At 41.5% G+C, this 13,636-nt stretch overlaps 1 pseudogene; it reads left to right on the top strand.

Annotated features, from left to right (window-relative positions):
- The first annotated feature begins 6,200 nt into the window (after positions 1-6,200).
- Positions 6,201-10,263, top strand: LOC126932500 (ubiquitin-fold modifier 1-like; annotated as a pseudogene).
- Positions 10,264-13,636: the final 3,373 nt, after the last annotated feature.

Raw genomic sequence — 13,636 nt, 5'->3', positions numbered from 1 at the left:
GCAAATAAAATCAAATTATTACTTAGAATTATTAGAGATCTTTAAATTTTCTTTATAGACTTATTGAGGTATAGTTGACGTGCAGTAAACTGCAGTTCTTTTTTTGAGACAGTCTCGCTGTGTCACCCAGGCTGGAGTGCAGTGGCGCAATCTCAGCTCATTCCAGCCTCTGCCTCCCGGATTCAAGAGATTCTCATGCCTCAGCCTCCCAAGTAGCTGGGACGACAGGTGTGCGCTGTCATGCCCAGCTAATTTTTCTATTTCTAGTAGAGATGGGGTTTCACCATGTTGGCCAAGCTAGTCTCAAACTCCTGAGCTCAAGTGATCCACCCACCTTGGCCTCCCAAAGTGCTGGGATTACAGGTGCCCAACCAAAATCTTCAGCCCTTAAAAAAAAAATTATATATATATATATATGGAGAGAGAGAAGGTCTTACTATGTTATGTTGTCGAGGCTGTTCTCAGACTCCTGGGCTCAAGCAGTTCTCCTACCGCGGTCTCCCAAAGTGCTGAGATTACAGGCGTGAGCCACCACACCTGGCCAAAGGCACAAATATTAACAGACTCAAATTATCTTCTTCCTAGGACTTACAACCTTGAAGAAGCTCTGGGCATGTTGCCAGCCTCTCCCAATCTTATCTCAGTTCAGAAGGATCATATACTGAATAAAATTCTATCGAAAGTACTTCATATCTAATAAATTATGTCTAAAGTTAGTTAATACCTGCTCTGACCTAGTTAATGCCTTGAACCTATTTTAGTTCAATGTACTTTGAAACCTTGAATCACCATGGAAGTGATGAAACTTCTAGTTAACAAAATTCATAAAGATAACAGTCGGTGAAAGTGAAATTCATACTCAGGACACTCTACCTGCCCAGATAATATGCATCTATAAATTGACCTCTTAAGTGAAATTTTCAAAAGAGAATTACTTACCAATAATTTAGCAAATTTTTTTTTGCCATATAGCATTTACGAGCAAATACTCTGTAACAATAAATGTTTTATGGCTCAAGTATTTTTTATTTTCTCTTAAAAGGGTATGTGCTCAAGCAGACAGCCATTTTCGAATCCTATTCTAAACACCACTTGTGTTTTTGAAAAGCACAAGCTCCAAAGGCACAGCTTTTCAAGTTTTACCTGTTACAAGACTAGTTAAAGAAACAAGACTAGTTAAAGCATGTTAAAAGAATTGCACTTTAAAAGCCATTATAACAATTAATTTTCCTGTCTCTAATCTGTCTCCCTCTCTTTAAAGAGCAAAACCAGTGGGAATTAAAGGAATCCCCAATCCCTACCTCATCTAAAACCTCAGCTATTACACAACATCTGCTTGACGATGTGCTGAATCCAATGTAGACTTGAAGAGGTCCTTCGGCCTCACTGCCACACCTAATAGAACATCCCAAATGTCCCATTCTCAGAGTTTGTCTTGGTCTGCCCTACCAGCTGGAATCATGATCCAGTAGTTTCCTCTTTCAATTTCTGTAGAAAGTCTTGAGTGCCTCTGCCCCTCTGGAGTGATCATAGAATTTATTGTCCAAACCCAGACACTTTTGAAAGTGAAAGGAGATACCAATAATCATTATGTCTGGACAACAGGCACAAACCAAGCCTATTCTGAGCAAAAGGGAATATATGGTCACCCCAGCTAGAGCTAATAAAAGTAACCAGGAAATCGTAAATCTGCCCATTTACAGATTATTATTTCTTTTCAATCTGGTATGCCAGACTTCCCATAATCAGTCAAAGGGGTAATGGACATAGTCCATTGAAACAATTTTCCATTTTTATCTACAAATCATTTACAGTCTCTTCTGCCAAGGGTGGTCCTATTGCTGCCCTGGCATTCCAGGATCATATTTTCTCCTGCAGTGCATCTATGTCTCCCTCAAATTAACCTAGGCTTTAAGGTCTAGGGTCTTTGTATTAGTCTCATTTCTGACACCAATTTGTATTGTCAAACAGGAAAGTGATATAAAGTAATACAAAAACACTAACAGGATGGGAAACATTTCTGTAATAGAAAAGTATATGAAATGTACAGAGATGATCCCAAAAATGACAGAACAACACAGCATGCTGGAGGCACAGGGTTTACAAATTCTCACTAGGTTATATAGCTGACGATGTTACCCGTTACGCAGAGTGATGTTCATCCAGGCATGAGCTACTCAATTTTGCTCTGTTACAGGGAATTTTATACTTTCCTGGTTCTAGAGACTCTAAGTGCCACCTGTTCACCAGGTACAACTAGTAGAAAGCAATCTCAGCACATGCCTGTTTTTACTCTGAGACTATATAAGATGAAGTCTAATTTCCTGGTTTTTTTCTTGTTGATTTTTTTCAGATGGGGTCTCGCTTTGTCACCCAGGCTATAGTGCAGTGGCACGATCTTAGCTCACTGCAAGCTCCACCTCCCAGGTTCACACCATTCTCCTGCCTCAGCCTCCTGAGTAGCTGGGACTACAAGCGCCCGCGACCATGCCCAGCTAATTTTTTTTATTTTTACTAGAGACGGGTTTCACTATGTTAGCCAGGATGGTCTTGATCTCCTGACCTTGTGATCCGCCCGCCTCGGTCTCCCAAAGTGCTGGGATTACAGGCGTGAGCCACCGTGCCCGACCCTAATTTCCTAGATTTAATATCCCTTAGCAGGCCTAGACTTCCCCATACCTATCTGGAGTCCATTTATACGAGTCCAGTGTTGCCAGGTCTTGCAATTTTTTTAATGGTAGAAATTTTGATTTATGTTAAATGTTCAAATTTTTAAATGAGGCCGGGCGCGGTGGCTCAAGCCTGTAATCCCAGCACTTTGGGAGGCCGAGACGGGCGGATCACGAGGTCAGGAGATCGAGACCATCCTGGCTAACACGGTGAAACCCCGTCTCTACTAAAAAATACAAAAAACTAGCCGGGCGCGGTGGCGGGCGCCTGTAGTCCCAGCTACTCGGGAGGCTGAGGCAGGAGAATGGCGTGAACCCGGGAGGCGGAGCTTGCAGTGAGCTGAGATCCGGCCACTGCACTCCAGCCTGGGCGGCAGAGCGAGACTCCGTCTCAAAAAAAAAAAAAAAAAAAAAATTTTAAATGACAGCCCTTAATTAGAATATTAAAATATTGCACAAGCCAAACAAAATTAATCTGCAAGCTTCTCTCCAGCATACTCATGGGCTGTATACCTAGCAAGGGCCAAGTGTGTTTATTTCTAAACCTCTTTTTGCCAGTTATGTGTGTTATTATAATTATATATTTATGACTTTACTCATGAAATGTGATTAAAAATTTGCTTTTTATTTTAAAAAGATTGAGTACTTTGGAAAGACTCGCTAAAATTGGGTCACTAGAAATTGCTGTCAAATGCAGTGTGTTCAAAATAGTTGTAAAAGATTGAGAGATGTCTTAGCTTGGGTTCCCCCAAAAGGAGACCCTGAGGCAAAAGCTTATATGCTACCTCCTTGGTAAGGAGTGAAATCTCAGAGAGCAAAAATGGGGTGTAAGCAGAGTGAAGCAGACCTAGAAGGAAACCCATTATGAGGATGTGACATCAAGCTGGCCACCAATAAGTGCAATGAAATGCTTAATCTCGTGGTCACACCTCTGAGAAACCACATAAACCACACCTCCAAACAGTATGTGTGAGATGGGTTGGGAAGAATTTATGATTCCTCAGCTCTTATCTGCCACTCCTCAAAGATTCACCCCAGAACATAATCTCTCCTGAATTTTCAGATTGCCCAAGGCAGAATTCACCTTGACATCAGTGGACAGGCAGCAAGGAGGACTCAGAGCAACATGACGTACATGAAGTACTATTGGCTTGGCAGGTCTTGCCAGCTGGAAGTTCAGAGTCCACACAGAACAGTCTTGGTAACAGTGGCTGGAACAAGAGAATAGTGAGACCAAAAAGATTGGAATTAAAAAAGAGGTAAATGAAAAAAACTTGGATCCTGGACTCAGATTTCTTCATATATGTCTTTGAATTCTGATCCACTGTAAGAATAACAGTTCTTGAGGCCAGGCGCAGTGGCTCACGCCTGCAACCCCAACACTTTGGTAGGCCAAGGTGGGAGGATCACGAGGTCAGGAGTTTGAGATCAGCTGGGCCAACACAGTGAAACCCCATCTCTACTAAAAATACTAAAATTAGCTGGGCATGGTGGCACGTTCCTGTAGTCCCAGCTACCCAGGAGGCTGAGGCAAGAGAATCTCTTGAACTCGGGAGGTGGAGGTTGCAGTGAGCCGAGATCACACCACTGTACTCTAGCTTGGGCAACAGAGTGAAACTTCGTCTCAAAAAAAAAAAAAGAAAAAGAAAAAAAGAAGACACAGAATATGTAACGTGAATGAGAGAAGGCCTCTGGCAGCACTGCAATCCACTGTCTCTCCCAATAGGGCATAACACGGGTGAGGAACGCCACAGATGCAGCTGGAATTGTGCTGAAAGAGCTCAAGAGGCAAAGTTCTTTGGATGTTTTTCACCTCCTGGTGGCCATGGATGGAATCAATGCTCTTTGGGGAAGGATCGCTCTGAAAAGAGAAGATAAGTGCCCAATTGCCCCAGAGGAATTAGCACTTGTTTCACAACCTGAGGAAAATGATGAAAAACGACTGGCATGGAGGTGCCATTGTGTTGACTTTGAGCCAGACTGGGTCTCTCTTTAAGCCCCGGAAAGGGTATCTGCTCAAGGAGTTGCTGGGAAAGGACGAATTTGATGCCCTGGATCCCTTTATTCCCATCCTGGTTTCCAGCTATAAGCCAAAGGAATTCGAAAGTTGTATTCAGTATTATTTGGAAAACAATTGGCTTCAACATGAGAAAGCTCATACAGAAGAAGGGAAAAAGGAGCTGCTGTTCTTAAGTAACGCTAACCCCTTGCTGCTGGAGCGGCACTGTGCCTACCTCTAAGCCACAATCACAATATGCGAGGAAGACAATGGGCATCTGCTTTAGGCTGGACCCCATGAGATGAGGAAGTCCGGCAGTACACAGGAAGAGGAGCCAGGCCCTTGTACCTACGGGGGATTGGACAGGACTGCAGTTGGCGCTGGACCTGCATTAAAATGGGTTTCACTGTGAACACGTGACAAGATACTGCCTTGTTCCAGAAACTTATATCAGTTTATTGGATGTGGTTTTTCACATTTAAGATAATTATGGCTCTTTTCCTAAAAAATAAATTATCTTTCTAAAAAAAAAAAAAATTCTGCTGAGGCAAGCAGATCACAAGGTCAGGAGTTTGAGACCAGCCTGGCCAATATGGTGAAACCCTGTCTCCACTAAAAATACAAAAATTAGCCAGGCATGGTGGCGCGCCTGTAGTCCCAGCGACTCAGAAAGCTAAGGCAGGAGAATCGCTTGAACCTAGGAGGCAGTGAGCCAAGATCGCACCACTGCACTCCAGCCTGAGCAACAGAGCGAGATTCTATCTCAAAAAAAAATTTTAGGCCGGGCGCGGTGGCTCACGCCTGTAATCCCAGCACTTTGGGAGGCCAAGGCAGTTGGATCACGGGATCAGGAGATCGAGACCATCCTGGCTAACATGGTGAAACCCCGTCTCTACTAAAAATACAAAAAATTAGCCGAGCGCGGTTGTGGGCGCCTGTAGTCCCAGCTACTCGGGAGGCTGAGGCAGGAGAATGGCGTGAACCCGGAAGGCGGAGCTTGCAGTGAGCCGAGATCGCGCCACTGCACTCCAGCCTGGGCGACAGAGCGAGACTCCGTCTCAAAAAAAAAAAAAAAAAAAAAAAAAAAAAAAAAAAAAAAAAATTTTTAAAGGTGGGGCGCGGTGGCTCACGCCTGTAATCCCAGCACTTTGAGAGGCCGAGGCGGGCGGATCACAAGGTTAGGAGTTTAAGACCAGCCTGGCCAATATGGTGAAACCCCCGTCTCTACTAAAAAATTACAAAAATTAGCTGGGTGTGGTGGCAGGCGCTTATAGTCCCAGCTACTTAGGAGGCTGAGACAAGAGAATCGCTTGAACCTGGGAGGCCGAGGTTGCAGTGAGCCCAGACTGAGCCACTGCACTCCAGCCTGAGCGACAGAGGGAGACTCTGCCTTACTGCTTTTTTATAATGTAATACCTTTATTGAGCTCTGATTCCTATACCATAAAATTCACCCTTTCAAAGTGTACAGTTCACGGAGGAAAGGGGGCTACTTGGAGTTGGCACAGGTTATCTGCTCCTACCAGCTTCACCATGTAAAAGGTTTCCTTTAAGATCACTCTGACGTCCGACCTGCGGCTGCTGTACAAAGTACACAGTGTTTCTGAAAGTACACCTTTCACAGCAGTCTTAAAGATTGCAGCAGAATAATTTAAAGTTTCTGCTGCAACAAGTGCAATTACTGCCAGTGATGGAATATAAATAAATTCTGCACAGACTGCTGGAAATGTTTTTCTAAAACATGGTTCAGAACTACAAAGTATGCCTAGAGATTATATTGGAAGGTAATATCTGTTACTTGAAACATACAATTACTTTTCAGAATAAATATTGCTAATTTTTTTTTAAAGTGTAGAATTCAGTGGTTTTTAGTATATTCACAAAGGTGTGCAACCATCATCACTATATAATTCCAGAACATTGTATAGCCCTAAAAGAAACCCTGTACACATTAGCAGTCACTCTCATGCCCCTTTCCCCACAACTTCTGGCAACCACTAATCTACTTTCTGTCTCCATGGATTTGCCTATTCTTGACATTTCACATAAATGAAATCACACAAAATGTGACCTGTTGTGTCTGGCTTCTGTCACTTAGCATAATGTTTTCAAAATGTCATCCATGCTATAGCACGTATCAGAATTTCATTTTTTTCTGTCCAAATGATATTCTACTTTATGAATCTATCACATTTTGTGTGTATCACATCCATTCATCTGTTGATGGATATTGGATAATCTTCATATTTTAGCTATTATCAGTAATGCTATTGTAGGCCAGGCACAGTGGCTTATACCTGTAATCTCAGCACTTTGAGAGGCCAAGGCAGAAGGATCACTTGAGACTAGGAGTTCAAGACCAGACTGGACAATACAACAAGATGCTGTTTCTAAATAATAATACTACTGCTGTAAACATTTATATACAAGTTTGTGTGTAGACATATGTTTTCAATTCTCCTGGGTAAATACTTAGGAGTGAAATTAATGGCCATTTGGTAACTATGTTTAACTTTTTGAGCAACTGCCAAACTGTTATACCATTTTACATTCCCAGCAGCAAGGTATGAAAGTTTCAATTCCTCCATATCCTTGCCAACACTTGTTCTTTTCCATTTTTTGATTGTAGCTATCGTAGTTGGTATGAAGTGGTATTTCATTATGATTTTGATTTGTATTTCCCTAATGGCTAAGGATTTTGAGCGTCTTCTCATGTGTTTATTGGCTATTTGTATAACTTCTTTGGAGAAATGTCTGCTCAAATCTGTGGCCAATTTTTAACGGGATGATCTTTTTGTTGTTGAGTTGTAAGAATTTTTTAATATACTCTGGATACAAACCTCTTATCAGATACGTAATTTGCAAGTATTTTCTCTCATTTTGTGGGTTGTCTTTTTCTCAGTGGTGTTCTTTGAAGCACAAAAAGTTTTAGTTTTGGTGAAGTCTGATTCATTTTTTTAATTTTGTTACTTATGTTTTTCATGTTATATTTCAGAAACAACTGTCTAAGTTCACAAAGACTTACTCCTATGTGTTCTTCTAAGAGGTTTCAGTTAGCTCTTACATTTACATTATTTTAATCTATAATCTTAGAACGAATGGAATTTAATGTTAACACTATTTACTTTCTTATTCCCTCCTTCTATTACACAGGAAACAAATGGTGTTTGATTCTAAGTGTATTCACTAATATAAGGCTGGGGACTGCCCCATGAGGGGTGAGCATGAGGGCCATAAGAGATATTGCTGGGAGCCCACTTTGAAACAGGAATTGGTGACAGAAGCAAGCCCCAGCCACTGGCCTCACTTAGAGCTGGAGGAACAAGATTTTATCTACTCCTAAGAGGAAGTATGGGAGAAACACAAAGATACTGCCAACACACCAGTACAGGCTCACTGAGAGGGGCTATCTATTCTATCATCTTAAGTATATTTCCCCAATCTTCAGGTGGATATGGTTTTCATATGCTCCTACAGTAAGTGACTACACATTCTATGATACTATGAAATTAATACCTGTTATTTTATAAATGTTGACACTAATAGGTGACAGCAAAATAGTGACTATGTTATTAGCTTGTATGCGAGCAATTGTTAACCTTTTGTGTCTGTGAACCTATCAGAATTTCGTCAATGTGCTATGATAAATATTCGTTATTTTGAACTTAATAGACTACATACAAGTGTCTAAGTAGGCTTTTGAGTCATCACAGAGTAATAACCCCATCACAGAGTAGTAACTACTGTAGTCATAACTACATTACAAAATAATAACAGCTATATTTATACACAATGACCTGTGTGTCTATTTCATGACTTTGATCACTGAACTCAGTACATGCTCTATCAGCAAAAAAAAAAAAAAAAAAAAAAAAGAAAAGAAAGAAACAGCAGTCAATTGTGCTTTTAATTATGTAGGAATAAAATAAACAAAATGCATTTTGATAACTATTGATACCTGCTAGAAGACATGTATATTAGATAGGGAGATGTAGCTAGAAAGTAGAATTTCCACATCAAAGAATATTATGATTATATACAGATTGATGAAGCAAAACTATTTTCATCTGTGCTGATGTTACTTTAAAATTCTGTTGAATAAGAAATCCCATTTTTAGGTGTGTTCAGAAGTACATAGTCCCTGACAGTCATTCTGAGAATGTCATTTGGGTTATGGTACTGCAGTTAATGTGTTTAAATACCTAGAACATGTAATACTTGTCTTAGAAGTTTTGAGAAATATATTGGCGATTCAAAGAGAATCCACAGATTTATCAGGAAGGAGCAGAATTGGCACATAGTTCTTTTTAGCAGAACTGCCCAGACTCATGAAGGACTGTGAATGAACTACACTGCAGGATAGGGAAATGTCTTCATGCAGCAGCTATCCAAGATGTTCGAAGCAGCTGGAAATGCCCCACTTGGGACTGGACTGTTTCAGGATGTAACTGAGGACAGAAACCCTGGGATCACAGTTTGATGGAGCTTCTTGGCCTCATGATCAGCATCACAAAGGAAAGAACCTGGTTTGAAATGGTTTTTGACAGCGTCGTTCCTAAGTTGAGCTGTATCTCAGGAAAGAGGTCTAGAGCTCTTCAAAGAACCTGGACAGGCACAGTGGCTCACACCTGTAATCCCAGCAATGTGGGAGTCCGAGGCAGATGGATCACTTGGGGTCAGGGAACCAACCTGGCCACAATGGTGAAACCCCATCTCTACTAAAAATACAAAAAAATTAGCCTGGCATGGTGGCACACACCTGTAATCCCAGCTACTCGGGAGGCTGAGGCAGAAGAATTGCTTGAACCTGGGAGGCAGAGGTTGCAGTGAGCCAAGATGGTGCCACTGCACTCCAGCCTGGGCAACAGAGTGAGACTCTGTCTCAAAAAAAACAAAGACCCAAGAATTACTGTGAACCACCATGTCTCAGTGTCACTTACATATACTGTAGCAGGGTACCTCAAAGTTAATTTGCTGTATGGTCACTGGCAAAGAAAGTACACACACACACACACACAAAAGTTCATTTGCAATTACAAAATTCGAGCTGGGCACGGTGGCTTACACCTGTAATCCCAGCACTTTTGGAGGCCGAGGCAGGCGGATCACGAGGTCAGGAGATCGAGACCATCCTGGTTAACACGGTGAAACCCCGTCTCTACTAAAGATACAAAAAATTAGCCGGGCGAGGCGGCGGGTGCCTGTAGTCCCAGCTACTCAGGAGGCTGAGGCAGGAGAATGGCGTGAACCTGGGAGGCGGAGCTTGCAGTGAGCTGAAATCACACCACTGCACTCCATCCAGCCTGGGCAACAGAGCGAGACTCCATCTCAAAAAAAAAAAAAAAAAATTCAAAATGTTCAAAAATGAAAAGTAAATCACCCTCTCATCCCCTTTCTCAGTCTGTTTCTGAACTCTCTAGGTTTGTTCTTGCATTACTATAAGGAAATATCTGAGGCTGGGTAATTTATAAAGAGAAAAGGTTTAATGGCTCATGGTTCTGCAGGCTGTACAAGCATGGCGTCAGCATTGCTCAACTTCTGGTAAGGCTTCAGGAAGCTTCCAATCATGGCAGAAGGTGAAGCAGGAACAGGCACATCAGAGGGTAAGAGGGGAGTAAGAGTGGAGGGGGAGGTGCCACATGCATTTTTTTTTTTTTTTTTTTTTGAGACAGAGTCTTGCCCTGTCGCCCAGGCTGGAGTACAGTGGCGCAATCTCGGCTCACTGCAAGCTCCGCCTTCCGGGTTCACGCCATTCTCCTGCCTCAGCCTCCCCAGTAGCTGGGACTACAGGCACCCGCCACCTAGCCCAGCTAATTTTTGTATTTTTAGTAGAGACGGGGTTTCACTGTGTTAGCCAGGATGGTCTCGATCTGACCTCGTGATCCACCCGCCTCAGCCTCCCAAAGTGCTGGAATTACAGGTGTGAGCCACTGTGCCTGGTCAAGGTGCCACATGCTTTTAAACAATCAGATCTTGTGTGAATTAACTGAGCAAGAACTCACTTATCACCAAGGGGATGGTTCAAAAGCATTTACAAGGAATGGGCCCCCATGATCTAATGGCCTTTCACCAGGCTCCACCTCCAACATTGGGAATCACATTTCATCATGAGATTTGGAGGGGACAAACACCCAAACCATATTATCTCTCTTCCTGATCCTTACCTTTTACATGTAGAGCTACAATCTACCTAGAATTGTTTTTATCTATAATGTGAAATGGGGGCTAACTCTTCCTTGCCTTCATAAAAAACTTCCATTAGGCTAGGTGTGGTGACTCATGTCTGTAATTGCAGCACTTTGGGAGGCCAGGGTGGGAGGATCGTTTGAGCCCAGGAGTTCAAGACCAGCCTGGGCAACATAGTGAGATGCTGTTTCAAAAAAAAGAAAAAAAAGAAGAAGTTTATTAATCCAGCATCATCTATACCACCTTTGTCATAAGTCAGTTCTCTACATATGGACTCTGCTCTATTGGTTTATTTGTCCATATTTGTACCAGTATCACGCTGTCTCAATTAGTGTAGATTTATAACATGTCTTAATATCTAGTAGAGTATGTCCTTGCACATTCTTCTTTCTCAGGAGTGTCATGACTATTCTTGACCCAAACAAATACACATTTTAGAATCTACTTGTCAATTCCACAAAAATTAACTCACTGCAATTTTGATTGGAACTTCATTGACTATTGACAAACTTAACTAGAAATGACGTCTTTACTATTTTAGGTCTTTCAATACATCAACAAAGCACATGCCTCTATTTATTTAGGTCATTTTCCATTTCTTTAAAATTTTTTTTAGGTTTTCTGTATAGAGGTTATCGCATGCATCGTGTGAAGAGAGTCCACCAACAGGCTTTGTGTGAGCAACAAGACTGTTTATTTCATCTGGGTGCAGGCAGGCTGAGTCTGAAAAGAGAGTCAGCAAAGAGTGGTGGGATTATCATTAGTTCTTATAGGTTTGGGATAGGCGGTGGAGTTAGGAGCAATTTTTTGCTGGCAGTGAGTGGATCTCACAAAGTACCTTCTCAAGGGCAGGGAGAATATTACAAAGTACCTTCTTAAGGGCGGGGGAGGATATTACAAAGTGCCTTCTCAAGGATGGGGAGGGTGTATCATACAAAGTACATTCACAGGGACAGGGGATTATCACCAAGTACATTATCGCAAGGGCAGGGAGGGTGTATTGTCACAAAGTCAATTGATCAGTTAGGGTGGGGCAGGAACAGATCACAATGGTGGAATGTCATCTTTTGTGATTCTTCAGTTGCTTCGGGCCATCTGGATGTACACATGCAGGTCACAGGGGCTCAGCTTTAGCTTGGGCTCAGAGGCCTGACAGAGGTATTACATACCTTTCTTTAGAGTTGTTACTAAGTATTTGATATATTTTGATGCTATGGTAAAGGGAATGTCACTTAAATTTCATTTTTTAATCATTTGATGCTTAACTAGGAATGCAAATAATTGAATGTTATTACTTCCTCTATCCTTAATTCCATTTTGTAGTTGTTGTTGTTGTACTGGTTGGGACCTCCAATATAATTAGTACTCTAATTATTTAGAGTAAACAATTTCAACCATTAAGTACAATGTTTTCTGTAGTATTAAAAAATAGGTTCCCTTTAACAAATTAAAGCAGTTTCCTTCTATCCTAGTTTGCTGAGGTTTTTTTCATGACTGTATGTAGAATTTTACGTTTTTACATCTATTAAGATAATCATAATTTTTCTCCCTTTTCTGTCAATGTAGTAAGTTACATTGATTATTTGTATGTTAAAACAATCGGCAGGGTGCGGGGGCTCACGCCTGTAATCCCAGCACTTTAGGAGGCTGAGGCGGGCAAATCACAAGGTCAGCAGTTCGAGACCAGCCTGACCAACATGGTGAAACCCTGTCTCTACTAAAAATACAAAAAAATTACCTGGGCACGATTGTGCACACCTGTAGTCCCAGCTACTTGGGAGGCTGAGGCAGGAGAATCACTCGAACCTGGGAGGAAGAGGTTGCAGTGAGCCGAGATCATGCCACTGCCACCAACCAGCCTGGTGACAGAGCAAGACTCTGTCTCAAAAAAAAAAAAAAAAAATCATGTATTCATGAAATAAACCCAACTTTGTTGTGATGTATCATTTTATGTTTTCTTAGATTTAGTTTGCTATTATTTTGTTTAATGAAGATTTTAACTTATAAGCAGTTTATATTAATTTGAAGTAGTCTAATGTTTTGCTGCAACAATTAGAAAATAAAATGAATAAATTGCAAAATTATATTTTTAAAGATATCAGAGAGTTGTGGAAGAAGGAGGAATAGATGAACTAAAATTCTAGAAGGGTAAGAACCCTCTCTAGATGAACTAACAATTGTCTTTGTTTTCTTCACCTGTGGGCCTGACCCCCAGGCAGAAAGACGCTAGTAGCAGAAGAACCAGTAGAACTTTTGACAGTCACACAGGGCTGTTGTGACCTATAAGAAACTGAAAAAACCCAAATACAAGGCTAGTTTCTCGTCTGAGTTTTAGGGTGATCTGTGAGGCTGGGAGCTGGGCCAAAAAGGCAAACTGAACTCTCCCATTGTCTCGTTCTGCTTAGGGAAAAAAATTCTACGAAGGGAAACGAGTCTTTCACAAATTCACAACTAGTCTGTCACTCATGCTGGTGACATGCCTGTTCAGCCTGAAGAATTGTGAGCCAAATAAACTTTTCTTTATGAATTACCCAACCTTAGGTATTCCTTTATAGCAACAAAATAATGGACTAACACAGTACTAGTTTGCTAGGAATGCCATAACAAAGTACCACAGACTACAAAACTTAAAAGACAGAAATTTATAATCTCACACTTCTGGAGGCTAAAAGCTGAAGATCAAGATGTCAATTAGTCTTCTCCCAATGGACTAATGAGGGGAGAAAAAGATGTCAATTGGGTTGTATTTTCTGAGGCCTCTTTCTTTGGCTTGTAGATAACAG

This window comes from Macaca thibetana, chromosome 12 (assembly GCF_024542745.1).
Source record: "Macaca thibetana thibetana isolate TM-01 chromosome 12, ASM2454274v1, whole genome shotgun sequence".
Taxonomy (NCBI): domain Eukaryota; kingdom Metazoa; phylum Chordata; class Mammalia; order Primates; family Cercopithecidae; genus Macaca; species Macaca thibetana.
The sequence above is the reverse complement of the archived record's forward strand: the minus strand, read 5'-3'. Positions and strand labels throughout refer to the sequence as shown.